This window comes from Neofelis nebulosa, chromosome 11 (genome assembly GCF_028018385.1).
Source record: "Neofelis nebulosa isolate mNeoNeb1 chromosome 11, mNeoNeb1.pri, whole genome shotgun sequence".
NCBI lineage: Eukaryota > Metazoa > Chordata > Mammalia > Carnivora > Felidae > Neofelis > Neofelis nebulosa.
The window spans coordinates 21,643,580-21,657,563 of NC_080792.1; the positions used below are offsets into that span (position 1 = coordinate 21,643,580).

General features: G+C 38.0%; 1 long non-coding RNA gene and 1 other non-coding gene across 2 annotated transcripts in view; one reads left to right on the top strand and one right to left on the bottom strand.

Annotated features, from left to right (window-relative positions):
- LOC131490059 (uncharacterized) overlaps positions 1 to 13,984 on the top strand; it is a 407,583-nt gene that overhangs the window by 248,035 nt on the left and 145,564 nt on the right. The gene's annotated exons all lie outside the window — the stretch shown is intronic.
- Positions 4,464 to 4,594, bottom strand: LOC131490668 (small nucleolar RNA SNORA44). Its single transcript, XR_009251179.1, has one exon. It is a non-coding gene; the product is annotated as a small nucleolar RNA SNORA44 (small nucleolar RNA).

The window sequence follows — 13,984 nt, forward strand, 5'->3', positions numbered from 1 at the left end:
GCTGCAGAGAATGGGGAATCCCAAGGGAAAGGAGGATCTGAGGCAGTTCATCATGTTTCCCTCAACAGCAAGTGAGGGAAGCAGCAAGAAATTTATTTGCTTCTCACAGGGGAATTTCACAGAGAGGTCTCTCAAGCTGGAGGTTCGCAAGTGGGGAGAAGGAGGTTTCAGTGAGCATAAAAGTATGATTGGAATTGAGTTTGTGTTTCGATATCAAGTCCATCCATGAGAAGGGACCCGAAGGTGGGTGGGACACCTCAGCTACTCTATTGAACTGAGGTCATTCTCAGGTTGTGGTACATCCTTCTAGCAGCTTCAGGATCCACTTCTGATTAGTTTTGTAGTGCAACTACGTAATCACAAGCTATTTCCTCCTATCCTTCTGCAGTTATTTTGAAGACCTTATTAACCTGAAGCACAGTTCAGGGCACATTGAAGGGTTCATGGAAATGCTTGTCACACATCTGGATCTCTCTTCTCTCCCTAGACCCTACATACTCTTAGGAGTTGTTTACTACATAAGAGATCTATATAGTAGGGGCATCTAATTGGATGGCTCAGTTTGTTAAGCGTCTGACTCTTGATTTCAGCTCAGGTCATGATCTCAATGTCATGAGATCAAGCCCTGCATCAGTCGGACTCTGTGCTGGGCTTGGATTGTGCTTAAGATTCTCTCTCTCCCTTTCCCTCTGCCCTTCCCCTCCACATGCGCACTCTCTCTCTCAAAAAAGAAAGAAAGAGAAAGAAAGAAAGAAAGAAAGAAAGAAAGAAAGAAAGAAAGAAAGAAACCTACATATTAAAGTAATTCCACATCACTTAAACAAGCTTAATTTTTCTTTTTTTTTTTTTTTAACGTTTTATTTATTTTTGAGACAGAGCATGAACAGGGCAGGGGCAGAGAGAGAGGCAGACACAGAATCAGAAGCAGGCTCCAGGCTCTGAGCCATCAGCCCAGAGCCCGACGCGGGGCTCGAACTCACAGACCGCAAGATCGTGACCTGAGCTGATGTCGGACGCTTAACCGACTGAGCCACCCAGGCGCCCCCAAGCTTAATTTTTCAATTAATGTTGTTTTTTTTTTTAAATGCCACACACACCTACCTTACTTCACTTTAATCTTCATATTGGCACTGTGGGTAAATTTATTGAGATCATTGTACATATAAAGAAAATGAAGCTTAGCGAGTGTATTAGCCAAGGTTCTCTAGGGAAACAGAACCAATCAAATGCTGGTATATAATATATACATATTATATACTCATGTAATATATTTACTATAAGGAATTGGCTCATGTGATTATGGAGGCTGAGAAGTCCTGAGATCTGCATTTGGCAAGCTGGAGATCCAGGAGAGCCGATGTGTAGTTCTCGTGTGAAAACTTGCAGGCTCTGTTCAAATCTGAAGGCTAGAAAAAAAACCAGTCTTCCAGCTCAAGGCAGTCAGGCAGGAGGAGTTCACTCTTCCCTGGCTGTTTTATTCTATTTAGGCTTTTAATTGATTGGAAGAGGCACACCTACATTAAGGAGAACAGTGTCTTTTCTGAGTCTACAGATAAATATCAAGTATTCATCTTCTCCAGGAACGCCCTCACAGGCAACCCAGTTGTTTGGACACCCCATGGCCCAGTGAAGTTGATACATAAAAGGAATCATTACAGGGAGTTTAAGTAAATGTTTGTGATCACACAGCTAGATGGTGGTGGGAACTGGAATTTGATCCTGATCTGTAAAATGGGAAAGTCTTTGCTTTTAATAACTATGCTACATTAGTGGTATTTCCATTCATGTCCAGTCAGATATCAGGATCTTCCTTTGCAATGCTTCTTGCTTCCTTTACATTTCTACGACCATCTGCATTTAAGGCTTCTGTGTCTCACACCCACACCATTGAAATGATCTGCACACCGGTAACCCTTCTTCCAGCCTACCCCCCACCCCCCCAACTTCACCTTTCCAGCACATCTCTTTCAAAGTCACCAGGTTAATTTTCTTAAAACACATTTTGCCACATCACTCACTTGCTCAACAATCTCCACAATTCCCCCAAATTATAGACAAAATGTGAACACCTCCATCTGTGTCATGCTTCCACATTTCCAGCTCTTGCTTCACCTGCACAGCTGATGGAGATGCATTTTACCTGCAGCAGAGATTTCAAAGTATAAGGTGTAAGGCAAAAATTGCAAGTGGTCAAAATTGCCCTTGAAAATCCTAAATTTTTCTGTAAGGTATGGTATACATAGTTTTATATTTGTAATGCATTTTAAAGTTTATAGCAAGTCATTCTTATGTGTACTAACATTTGACACACCCTGACCTAGACTGAAGAGATGAACTAAAGAAGAGTCTGCAACGGAAGTTTGGGTATGCCAACAAATGTGTTTTGAAATTATTGTTAAGTCCCTGGTAGTGAGTTGGGTATCAATGGAGAATTCTGAAGTATTCCTACTTGCTTCATGGGTATATTCAACTTGTTATATTTTCAGTCTCTTTAACATTAATACATGTGAAAAGACTTATTTGTTATTGTGAATATTAAATGAGACAGTGGAGTTCCGTGTGTGTGCGCGCGCGTGCGTCCATGCGCGAATGTGTGTGTTTTGGGGGGAGAAGGGGGGCTTCTTTAAAGTCATATGTGGGGCGCCTGGGGGGCTCAGTCAGTCGAGCGTCCGACTTCGGCTCAGGTCACAATCTCACAGCTTGTGGGTTCAAGCCCCGCATCGGGCTCTGTGCTGACAGCTCAGAGCCTGGAGCCTGCTTCGGATTCTGTGTCTCCCTCTCTCTCTGCCCCAACCCACTCACATTCTGTCTCTGTCTCTCTCAAAAATAAATAAAGATAAAAAAAAATTAAAAAAAAGTCATATGTGAGTGCAATATACTTAGGACATGATCCCATTCTGCTGCCTCATTTTAGCTATTTTTGTGTACAGATAGTATATATCCTTTCTCAATTGCTCAAGAGAAACAGAGTTGTAACACAGTGCTGCCTCATGATCCTCCCGATTCCTGTGAATCTCTCTGCCCATAAGAAAGTATTTTAATTTTGGTATGAACTAAATATCTCAAAGGAGCCATTAATAGTGGGATTTCTACTTCAGTAGACAAGCCGGTTCAGAGGTGATGTCCAAGGACTTTCCAGAAACTCTGCATGTATAGTCTCAAAGTTGCTCATATATATATTTTTATCATCAGAAGTCATTGATCACATTTCATCTTTCCTCATCAACTGACACGTATTAGCACACCTCATTGTTTCCTTATTGGTGATAAGGAAATCTAAGTCTAAATAAATCTGAATAGTTTGACAAAATAATATTTTTTGAGAATGATCTTAGTAAGGTAGGAAAAAATCCTTGGACGATATTAACATTACTTAAGGAAGATAGAGCACGTTTTTAGTTACAACTAAAAGCTAGATAGCCATTGTGCTTTGTGCTACAAAAGAGCCATTGAGTAGAGACATTCTGTTTCATGCTCTGCCACTAACTTCCTGGGGAGACTTGGGGAAATCATCCACTCCCATTTACCTTTAATTTTCCAGTTTTCGTGGAAGAAATAGTCATTCTCCAAGGTTCTTTCCCATGGGTATGTTCTGTGATGGCAACACATTCATTAACAAGTGCAGCAGATGGTAGGGTGTATCTTTTGCGTCTCTTACATTCAGAGAATCACCAGCATCGTTCTTGTTAGAGAAAGCAGTGGAAAAAGATGTGATGTTCTCATATGCCTTTTTAGAGCATTGGAATGTCTATATCACAGTGTTGGTAAGATTGGCAATATAGTACGGTTCTAAATGGAATTACAAATGTGAATACCTTGTGAATACGTGCACAAAGTGGTGTGTGTGTGTGTGTGTGTATAAAATGAATTTCTGGATTTTGACTCATCTCACCGATGATCTCCAGCTGGGAAAGATTAGCCTATATTTCCCTGCTTTAGCTCATCCAAAACACACTGAACACAATAAAACCAGAGTAAGAGCCTTCTGCTCCTGTCCTTGGCCCTGGACTTAAAATGGCTCCTCAAGAATGGATAAAGTAACCATCCTGAGTTTATTTTTAGAGTATCTGAATGAAACCTTCTTCTTGTTCAATGTAAACAGGTCTTTTCCGCAAACTCACAAATGCCTTTTTTTGAGTTCTTCTATCTTTGACTTTAAGAAATACAGGGAAAGAAAAGAGAATAAGGATACGGAAGGCCCAGAGATGATATCCTGACACCCATTCCATTTACAAAAAAATTAATTCAGGCAATGAAAAAAAATGCATCAGATAGAAACAAGGTCATTCATGAGTAAGCCAACTATCTATTTGAAGGAGGATGATGTAAGTAAAATAGAACTTTATTTTATTTATTGATTTATTTTTCTTTAATCCAAAAAGTTGATTCAATACACCCATCTACATGGAAGTTTATGGAAACGACTGGACTCAGGTAGGCGGCATCCAGCCCAGGTCCTGAGTTGTTATAAGAAAGGGGAGTGACAGCTGTAGGTATCATGCTTACCTGTGTTGTCAGGGTCTCTTCAAGTTGCTCTTGCATGCAGGTGGAGATCCCATGGCCACAACTGGCCGCAGCTCTTGGAAGCATGCTGAATAGAATTTTATTTTTAAGATTAAAGAGTTTTCATGTTCAGGGAGAGGTTTAGAATTTCAAGAAATTTTAGTCTTAATTTGTATACTATTTTTTTTTTAATTTTTTTTAACATTTATTTATTTTTGAGACAGAGAGAGACAGAGCATGAATGGGGGAGGGGCAGAGAGAGAGGGAGACACAGAATCGGGAGCAGGCTCCAGGCTCTGAGACATCAGCCCAGAGCCCGACGTGGGGCTCGAACTCACGGACCGCGAGATCGTGACCTGAGCCAAAGTCGGACGCTCAACCGACTGAGCCACCCAGGCGCCCCTTAATTTGTATACTATTTTTAAAGTGATAGATAAGGAAGGGACTATTTTATGAAAGTAATATAGTACTTTATAATGCCTTATAACGTCCTTCAGAAGTTCAAATATCTTACAATCTAATCCACAAATATAAGGGAAAGTTAAAGTCTAAATATAAAGGAAAATGATAGTAATTTACCCGTGCTAATCCTTTCTTTCTCTTTAGAGCCATGAATTTGCTCAGTATATTTTTCGGTTAGAAACAAAAATCATTTCATTTCTTACTCTCATATTTATTGTAGTTTTCAATGTTAAAACAATACAACCTTCAAAATGCCAAGCTGTGCAAAGAAATATTGCTCCAAAATAATTAGAAAGTATGTATGAGATACTAAAACATCTGGATGAAAAAAAGAAACATTAAATCAACTGTCAAACAACTGTTTTATTTTTCCAATGTTAAATATCTGTTTTTTTGAAACATCTGGATGTTTCCTGGATGAAAAAAGTTGCTAGTGGTGGAAGGATCTTTTATGTTGTATCTAAATGCATCAGGATGGCTTCTGTCTAGGATCAGGATTAAAAGACAATGACTGCTCTGGTAATGAGGTTCATCTCTGAGCAAAGAAGTTAGGCAAGAAGGGCTTTTTCTAGGTGGTTTGAGATAATTAGAAACACCTTGACAATCATGCACATATATCTGTTCATTGACTTCTTGCTTTTCCAGTCAATTCATTCTACTCCTTATCCCCCAACCCCAATCCAAACCCACACCTTTAACTTTGTTCTCACTGCTGGGCCTTAAATGAGAAAGCTAATTGGTGTATGGAATCCATTTTAATCCCAAAGAAGGAATCTGTCTGCGGGGGTGTCAATGGTATTCACCAGAAAGCCTCCCAGGGGAGGGGGATGGTATTCAATTTCCTGGGAAACCATCACCAGGATTCTGTCACCAGGAAGACACAGTATGAAACCAGCAGGACACATCATAGACCTCACCTTCAGAGAGCCAGGGGGCCTGTAAATTGTTCTTCTGTAGGCAGTTACCTGCAGGAGACTCATTAGGGGTGAGTTTCACTGGGCATCCTGACTACCAGCCCAGTGCAGCAGGAGTAGGAAAAATTAACACACCAGAACCAGGAGGAAAAAACCTTCCTCCTCCCAGCTCCCTCACATGTCCTCTATTGACAAAGATTAGCATTGTGCCAGCTGGCAGGGGAGAAATGTTTCAGTATCGCAGTAGACAAGGAAGAGTGGATTTGGGACTGAGAGGCAATGAGCTGATAACTAGCACATTTTTGCTCCTGGTAGGTGCTGGAATCAGGTTTGAATGTAATGGAATCAAAGAAAGGTAAATCACAAACCAGGGTCATGCAGCCTTACAACAGTGTTATTCAAAAGATCATCCAATCTTTACTGCTTCTGTTATTTAGGTTATAAGATGTTTATAGGTTTTCTGTATCTTTGGATATCAGATATCACCAACCCAAGGACAAACCACTAAGGACCATTATGGAACCATCTTGATAGAAAATCAATGTCAATTAGACTAAGACATGGCATTGATTGGAATTTGCATCCTAGTTTCTGAGACACTCAAATGTAAAATAAGATCTTAGGAATTTAAGGCCTTTATTGTCTTAGGATCAATAAAATACAACTTAAAAAGATTATAGTTTTGGGCAGTAACCTCAGCAAACGGTCTCTCATCTCCCTTTTTCCTTGCCCTTCTGATTCAAATCTTTTTTTTTTTTAATTTTTTTTAATGTTTATTTTTGAGAGAGTGAGAGACAGAGCATGAGCAGGGGAGGGGCAGAGAGAGAGGGAGACACAGAATCTGAAGCAGGCTCCAGGGTCCCAGCCGTCAGCACTGGGCGAGCCCATGCTCGACGCGGGGCTTGAACTCACAAACTGCAAGATCATGACCTGAGCTGCAGTTGGACGCCTAATGGACTGAGCCACCCAGGCGCCCCATCTAATTCAAATCTTAATAATCTTTCTATATGTAGTATTTCTTTCACCTCCATGAAGACTTTGATAGTTTGTTTTTCATTTTTCTCATTCCCTATAAAGTTGTCTTCTGAGTATACTTAATTATACTAACTCATATTATTCCCTAATCATTTCATGTGTATTAGACTCATCTCACCACTTCCATTGTTAATTCCTTGAGGAATATTATTTGCAACTTTTATACATTTGTATAAAAAGTTTGATTCAATCCATAGCTGTGGTCAGCAAGGTAGAAACATTCTCAATCTGGGGATCTGGGGATTAAAAATAAATAGCCCAATCATGTCAACATTTGTGAAGATACCTATTTCTACTTGACTTCATACTTCAAAGTGTGTTTGGTTGAGAAATTTTCATCATCAAAAATATTTATGTTTAATTTGCACGGAATTAAACTTTGGTTTATATTTAAAAAAAAAAAAAGCCAGAGCATGATAGTATAAGATGAACATATGTTTGAACTTGGGCTAAATTTAGTAGCTCCTTTAGATCTCCCACATACACTTTTGCTCAAGTCTCTGGAATGTGTATTCGTACCTTTGAAATAAATTCAAGCTCATTCCATCTCCCTCTTCCTGAGATCCAGGTCAAAGGTAATTTTCATCAGCCAGCAGGTACTACTTGATTGACACCAAGGTCATTTTGAGCATCTCTGTTAGCAAAGACATTTCCAAAGGCAAGGAAAGGAACTGATATGTGACTTTTCTCACTAGAGAAATTACTTGCAACAAGTCACATTGGATGAAATTATATTTAAAAGGATATCATTTTGTAAGAACAAATTTCAAACATTTGCAGGGGTGACGGGGGGAAGGTTGTTTTGCAATTTAACTTCCAACTATAAGAGTACAGCTTAAAATCTGACAACTGTACATAAACCTTAGAAAAGGTCTTTTGGACCGCAAAAGATAGTAAGGGAGCAAAAGAGGGAGAAAAAAATCATCAAGTTTTTCATCTCAGTAGTGAATTAATCTCTTGAATTACCTTCCTGCAGAGGCAGATCGTAACTCTGGGGTAAAGCTGGTATTCTTGTGTTGCTCTCCTATTTCCCCCCATTTAATGTGTTGTTAATAAGGGTGGTGAATTCGAAGAATTAGGGGTGGGTATTGTACCCATCTTCCTTCTTTCTGATCATGTCGTTGGCAGCCCTATCTATATCCTGAGAGAAGAGGGCTAGGAAGTATAAGCACATCTAATGCTATTTTGATTCCTTTAGACTGGGGATTTAAAGAAAAAAATTTTTAATATTTATTTATTTTTAAGAGAGACAGAGACAGAGTGTGAGTGGGGGAGGGGCAGAGAGAGAGGGAGACACAGAATCCAAAGCAGGCTCCAGGCTCTGAGCTGTCAGCACAGAGCCTGATGTGGGGCTGGGGCTCACAAACCATGAGATCATGACCTGAGCTGAAGTCAGACACTTAAGTGACTGAGCCACCCAGGCTCCCCATAGCCTGGGGAGTTTTTTAAATAAGTAATTTGAACAAGCTTTATTAGGATTTAATTTGGGGGATACAAGATTAAGGATGGTGAGAAGCTACCAAAGCAAAAATGATCCCTTCATTTCCTTCCAACTTGAATTATATGAAAATGTTAGCTTTGAAATTTAAGGAAAAGTTGTTGGTAGAAGATTGGATTGTGAGAGAAAGCTCATTGAGAAATTTTTCCAGGTTGTTTATTCTAGTTCAACAAAATTTTATTTTTTAAACTTGTGGTTATGTTCTGGGCTACAGAGTGGCCACAGATGATGTAATTGTTGCGAACTATGATAGATCTTTGAGTCCTTATTAATATTTTAACTAGTATATCTATGCTTGAGATGGCCAATGTCTGACACCTATGTGATCATTCTCCATTCATAATGTCTTCACATAAGAGCTATTACTGTATTTTCCCTCAGTGCCTGGGTGTAGTCTCAGAAACTTTCTCCACACAGAGCCCCAGCAAGCCACTCCTGATTGAATGGAGCTGGTGGGCAAGATGACACTTGTTAGCTACTTTTATAGTATATAGTGAGGGATCTTGGGCAGGGTGGCCGTGGCTGTGGTCGTAGTGGTCACTGTAAACACTGCAGAGTATAATGTACTCTCACAGATACTATTACATTTAATGAAGCCAGTCTCTAAAAGATGTACAAATGAAGAGCTGAAGTATGTATGCTTTGTTTAAATTTACTCAAACACAGGACTTTAATCCCCCCCCCCCCCATTTTTACACCTTTTTCTGGTACTTTTGGAAACTGAGAGACAAAGCAATCTTTCCCAGAGCTGCATGTTCAGGCCTCTCCCTAATAGGCTGGAGAAAGAAGGGGAAATTTCTGAAAAAAATAGAACCACTGTGTCTCCTCCTTTCTGCTCCTCAACATGTATTTGACCAACACCAAATAAATATTGCTTTAGGAAACAACACAGCCTATCAAAAAGGTCATTGAACAAATTGGTAAGATGTAGAAATGCCAGGACACACTGGAGACCTTCAAAAGTTGAGGGCCAAAAAGTATTTCCCTTTTCCAGTTTGTTTAAATAGATGGGGGCAATCGCTGTGTTCAGTGGCAGGCAAGAAGGATCCAGAATCAGAAGCTCTGGCCTGCAGAACGTCCACCTCTCACTGAATCTCTCTCAGAACTCGTAGATTGCAGTGCACAGAAGTGGATATCGTTCCTCATTTATATTATTCAATGAAACAATATTTTGTTAAAAAAGGAAACCTTCTTTGTAAGCTCTAAATTGCTATGAAAATGTTAATTATGCTTTTTGTGTGGTTTGTTTGGAGGCATCAGTAAATTATGCTTTTCTGCTTTGTACTCCATCTCTTGCAAATAATTCTCAAAACCTAGTAAGAAAACTATTGTCACAAGATCTAGCATCAGTTAAAATATAGTGTCATCTATATTTACATGAGAAAAGAAGATTTTTCCTATTAATTTCTCATTTTCAAAGAAAGACAATTCCCTTTCAATCTACCCTCTTCTCAAAAAATCCCCCCCCCCCATTTCTAAATACGTCACTTATGCTGTCTCATGTATCACGTAGTGGCTCTAAAACATCTTCACTTAGATTAATGGTGCCTATAGTGTTTTCCCGAAGAACACTTGGTTGGATAGATAACCCATACTTCCAGAGAGCTGGCTTAGAGCAAACTAACAGTAAGTCTCAAAGAAATCTCCATTCTGGAATATGGAAAACTTTGTTACTTCAAATGATAGGCTTTTAAAGTTTCTACAGATTAAGGTTTCATACCCTGAGTATTTCAGTTTTGAGTAGAATATTCTGGTATTTAGTCACCTATCTTTTGCTTTCATACCATCCACTTTACTAAGTTAAAAACATTGACCTTAATTTACACCCTTTTATGTAAACAAACTCCAGTGTAAGGAGCATAGGGCTTAGAATAAAAAAATGTGGATTTAAATCTCAGCTTTATTGTCTAAGAGGAGTTTATTGAGAGAAGTGAATAGGTTATGGGACAAAGCTCTCTCTACATGCTAAAACTCCTTAATTCTTAGTTATTATTATCTGTGATAGGTAGATTAGAAAATTACTGTAAATGAAAAATTAGAGAGGTCTTTCAAAGCACTTATATGGAAAGACTCTCTATATTCCTACCCATTACAGGAAATACAGTTCGGAGCTTGTAAGGGCAGCTATCAATGTGAGCAATTTTGCATTTGACCTTTAAAGATATAGCACATTCTCACAGAGAAGTTGGGGCATAAAATATCCAACCCTGAAATAGGAAATTATATGGGTGATGATGCTCAAGTATAATCTATGTAAAGTTCAAAAAGATACAACACACGTGTGGTGCATATGAAGCTATTTTCATGCTTTCTAAATCTCATTGCAGTATTTGGGCTTGTTGACTATTTGTAAGGCTGTATCCTTCAGGGATAAATAGGGAAGTACTATGAGGCAGTGTTAAATAATCCTTCTTGGTTTTGTTATTCATAATCATCAAATGGTAGTGGAATCTGCTACTCAAAATGTAAGTAAGATCAATCCACTGAGTGTGCTGCCAAAGTGCTTTCTAGAACCATAGGACACAAAGACAATGTCATGCAGAATTGTGAACAGCCATTAAATTAATTTCCCCAGTGATGAAATCAAATGAGTCACCAGCAGCAGAAAGACAAATCATTTTGGAAAGAAAAACAATGTTAGCTTCACAATGAATATCCCTTTGAAAGCCATCTTTAGGTTATTTCAAGACAGGTATATCTGAAAACATATCCGTGTGTGTGTGTGTGTGTGTGTGTGTGTGTGTGTGTGTACGTACACAGGAAGAAAAAGGGGAGAGAGAGAGAAATGGGGGGGGGATGGAGGGAGAAAGAAAGAATGATTTCTCCCAATGTGTAACCATATACACGCGTGCACACACACACACACACACATCTTTTGTCAGCAGTCCTCCTAAATTTCTACATTAAAACTATGTTCCTCCAATTACTCATATATTCTGCTTAAATTACGGTTTCAGAAGTGGAGGTTTTTAGGAGATAATGTGATGTACTAATTCATGTTAACATTATCCATTTCTGTCTCAACCCCTTTCCTTCTTGTTTCAGAGGTTAACATCTCATAATAGAAGGAATCATCAGAAGGTTTAATATTAACATGTCTAGAGAGTATCCAGATTGTCTAATGAATATTTTTCAAGGGTTATTATTTTTCTCCATGATAATAAGCCTACCAGGAGCCAAGTAGCTTAAAGAATAAAACCCCATGATGATCAACTTCATGTTCAAGACCCCAAGGTATCAAGATTCCAAATAAATAATCTTATAGAGGCCAAGGGCTGGTTTTAAGCATCAAAATGGCATTATCTGGTATACATTTAAGAGATCAGTGTGCCCTTTGACCAACATCTTGTCAGTTTTCCCACTCCCCAGTTCCTGGTAACCATCATTCTATTCTTTATTTCTATGGTATTGGCTTTTTCAGATTCCACTTACAGGTGATATCATATAGTGTTTGTCTTTCTTTGACTTATTTCACTTAGCCCTCAAGGTCCATCCATGTTATGACAAATGGCAAGATTTCCTTCTTTTTCATGACCAAATAATATCATATAGGTATATGATATTATCATATTATGGTATTATGTGTATGATATTCTGATATTTTATATATATATATCACATCACATCTTGTTTATCCATTCATCCACTGATGGAAATTTAGCATTTAGCTATTTCCATTTTTGGCTAAACATGAGAATGCAGATATCTCTTTGATATTCTGTTTTCATTTCCTTTGGCTCTATACCTAGAAATGGGAAAGGGGGATCATATGCTAATTCTATTTTTAATTTTTTAAGTAACTGTTTTCCGCAGTATGTGTACCAACTTACATTCCCACCAACAGTACAAAAAGTTTTCCTTTCTCCACACCTTTGCCAGTACTTTTCATTTCTTGTCTTATTTATTATAGCCATTCTAACAGCATTTTACTGATAATTAGTGATGTTGATCACGTTTTTGTGTAACTGTTGTCCATTTGTGTACCTTCCTTGGAGAAATGTATATGCAATTCCTCTGCCCATGTTTTAATGATTGTCTTTTTGCTATTGAGTTGTTTGAATTCTTTATATATTTTGAATATTAACCCCTTATCAGATACATGATTTGTAAGTATGTTTTCTCATTCCATTGGCTATCATTTCATTTTGTTGATGGTTTCCTTTGCTGTATAGAAGTTTTCAAATTTGATGTAGTCCTACTTGTTTATTTTTGCTTTTGTTGACTTGACTTTTTGTGTCATATCCAAAAAAAATTGTTGCTGAGACTAATGTTAAGGAGCTTATCTCCTATGTTTTCTTCTAGCAGTTTTATGGTTTCAGGTCTTATATTCAAATACTTAATCCATTTTGTCTTGATTTTTTGTATGGTGTAAGATAGGCAGTTTCATTATTTTGCACGTCACTGTCCAGTTTTTCCACCATCATTTATTGAAGAGACCATTTCTTCCCCATGGTGTATTCTTGTCCCCTTGTTAAATATTAGTTGATTGTTATGTGAGGGTATTTTTGGGCTCTTGATTCTCTTCTATTGGTCTATGTATCTGTTTTTGTGTCAACATCATACTGTTTCGATTACTATAGCTTTGTAGAGTAGTTTGAAATCAGGAGCTATGATACCTCCAGCTTTGTTTTGCTTTCTCAGGATTGCCTTGACTCTTCAGCATCTTTTGTGGTTCCATACAAATTTTAGGATTGTTTGATTGTTTTTTCTATTTCTATTTCTATTTTTCTATTTCAAATACAATTGGAATTTTGATAGGATTGCATTGGATCTGTAGATGGCTTTGGGTTAGTAAGGACATTTTAACAATATTAAGTCTTACAATCCATGAGAATGGGATATCTTTCCATTTTTGTATGCTTGTGTGTCTTATTCAACTTCTTTCATCAAATAGTTGTAGTTTCCAGTGTGTAGCTCTTTCACCTCCTTGATTACATTTATTCCTCTTTTATTGTTTTTGATACTATCATGAATAGGATTGTTTTCTTTCTCTTTTGGTTATTTCATTGTAGTTAGAAGAGGAATCAGTTTTGTGTATTTAGTGCAAAGCATTGTGATTGTAGTTAATGATAATGTATTATATATTTGAAAGTTGTTTAGAGAGTAGCTCTTAAATGTCCATATCATAAAAAGGAAATGATAATTATGTGACATGATGGAGGTGTTAGCTAACACATGGTGTTAAGCATATTGTGATGTGGAAATGAATCAATTCAACACATTGTACAACTTAAACTTACACAATGTTATTTGTCAATTACATCTCAATAAATCTGAAAGAAAAAGATCATTGTGGCCGCTTTGTGGAGAGTAAGCATTAGAGGGAAAGAGGCATGGCAAAGAGAACAGCTAGGAGGTTTTTGTATTCTAGTTGGGAGACTCAGACTTGAATTGAGTGATGCACATGAAACTGATGTGAAATCATTGGATCCTGAATAATTGTTGGAGGTAGTGCTGTCAGGACTTGCTGATGCGTTGGAAGTGGAAAATAAGGGAAAGGGAGGAATCAAGATTGATGCTTAAGGTTTGGGATTAAACAACTGGATGGATGGTGGTGCCATTTATTGAGATG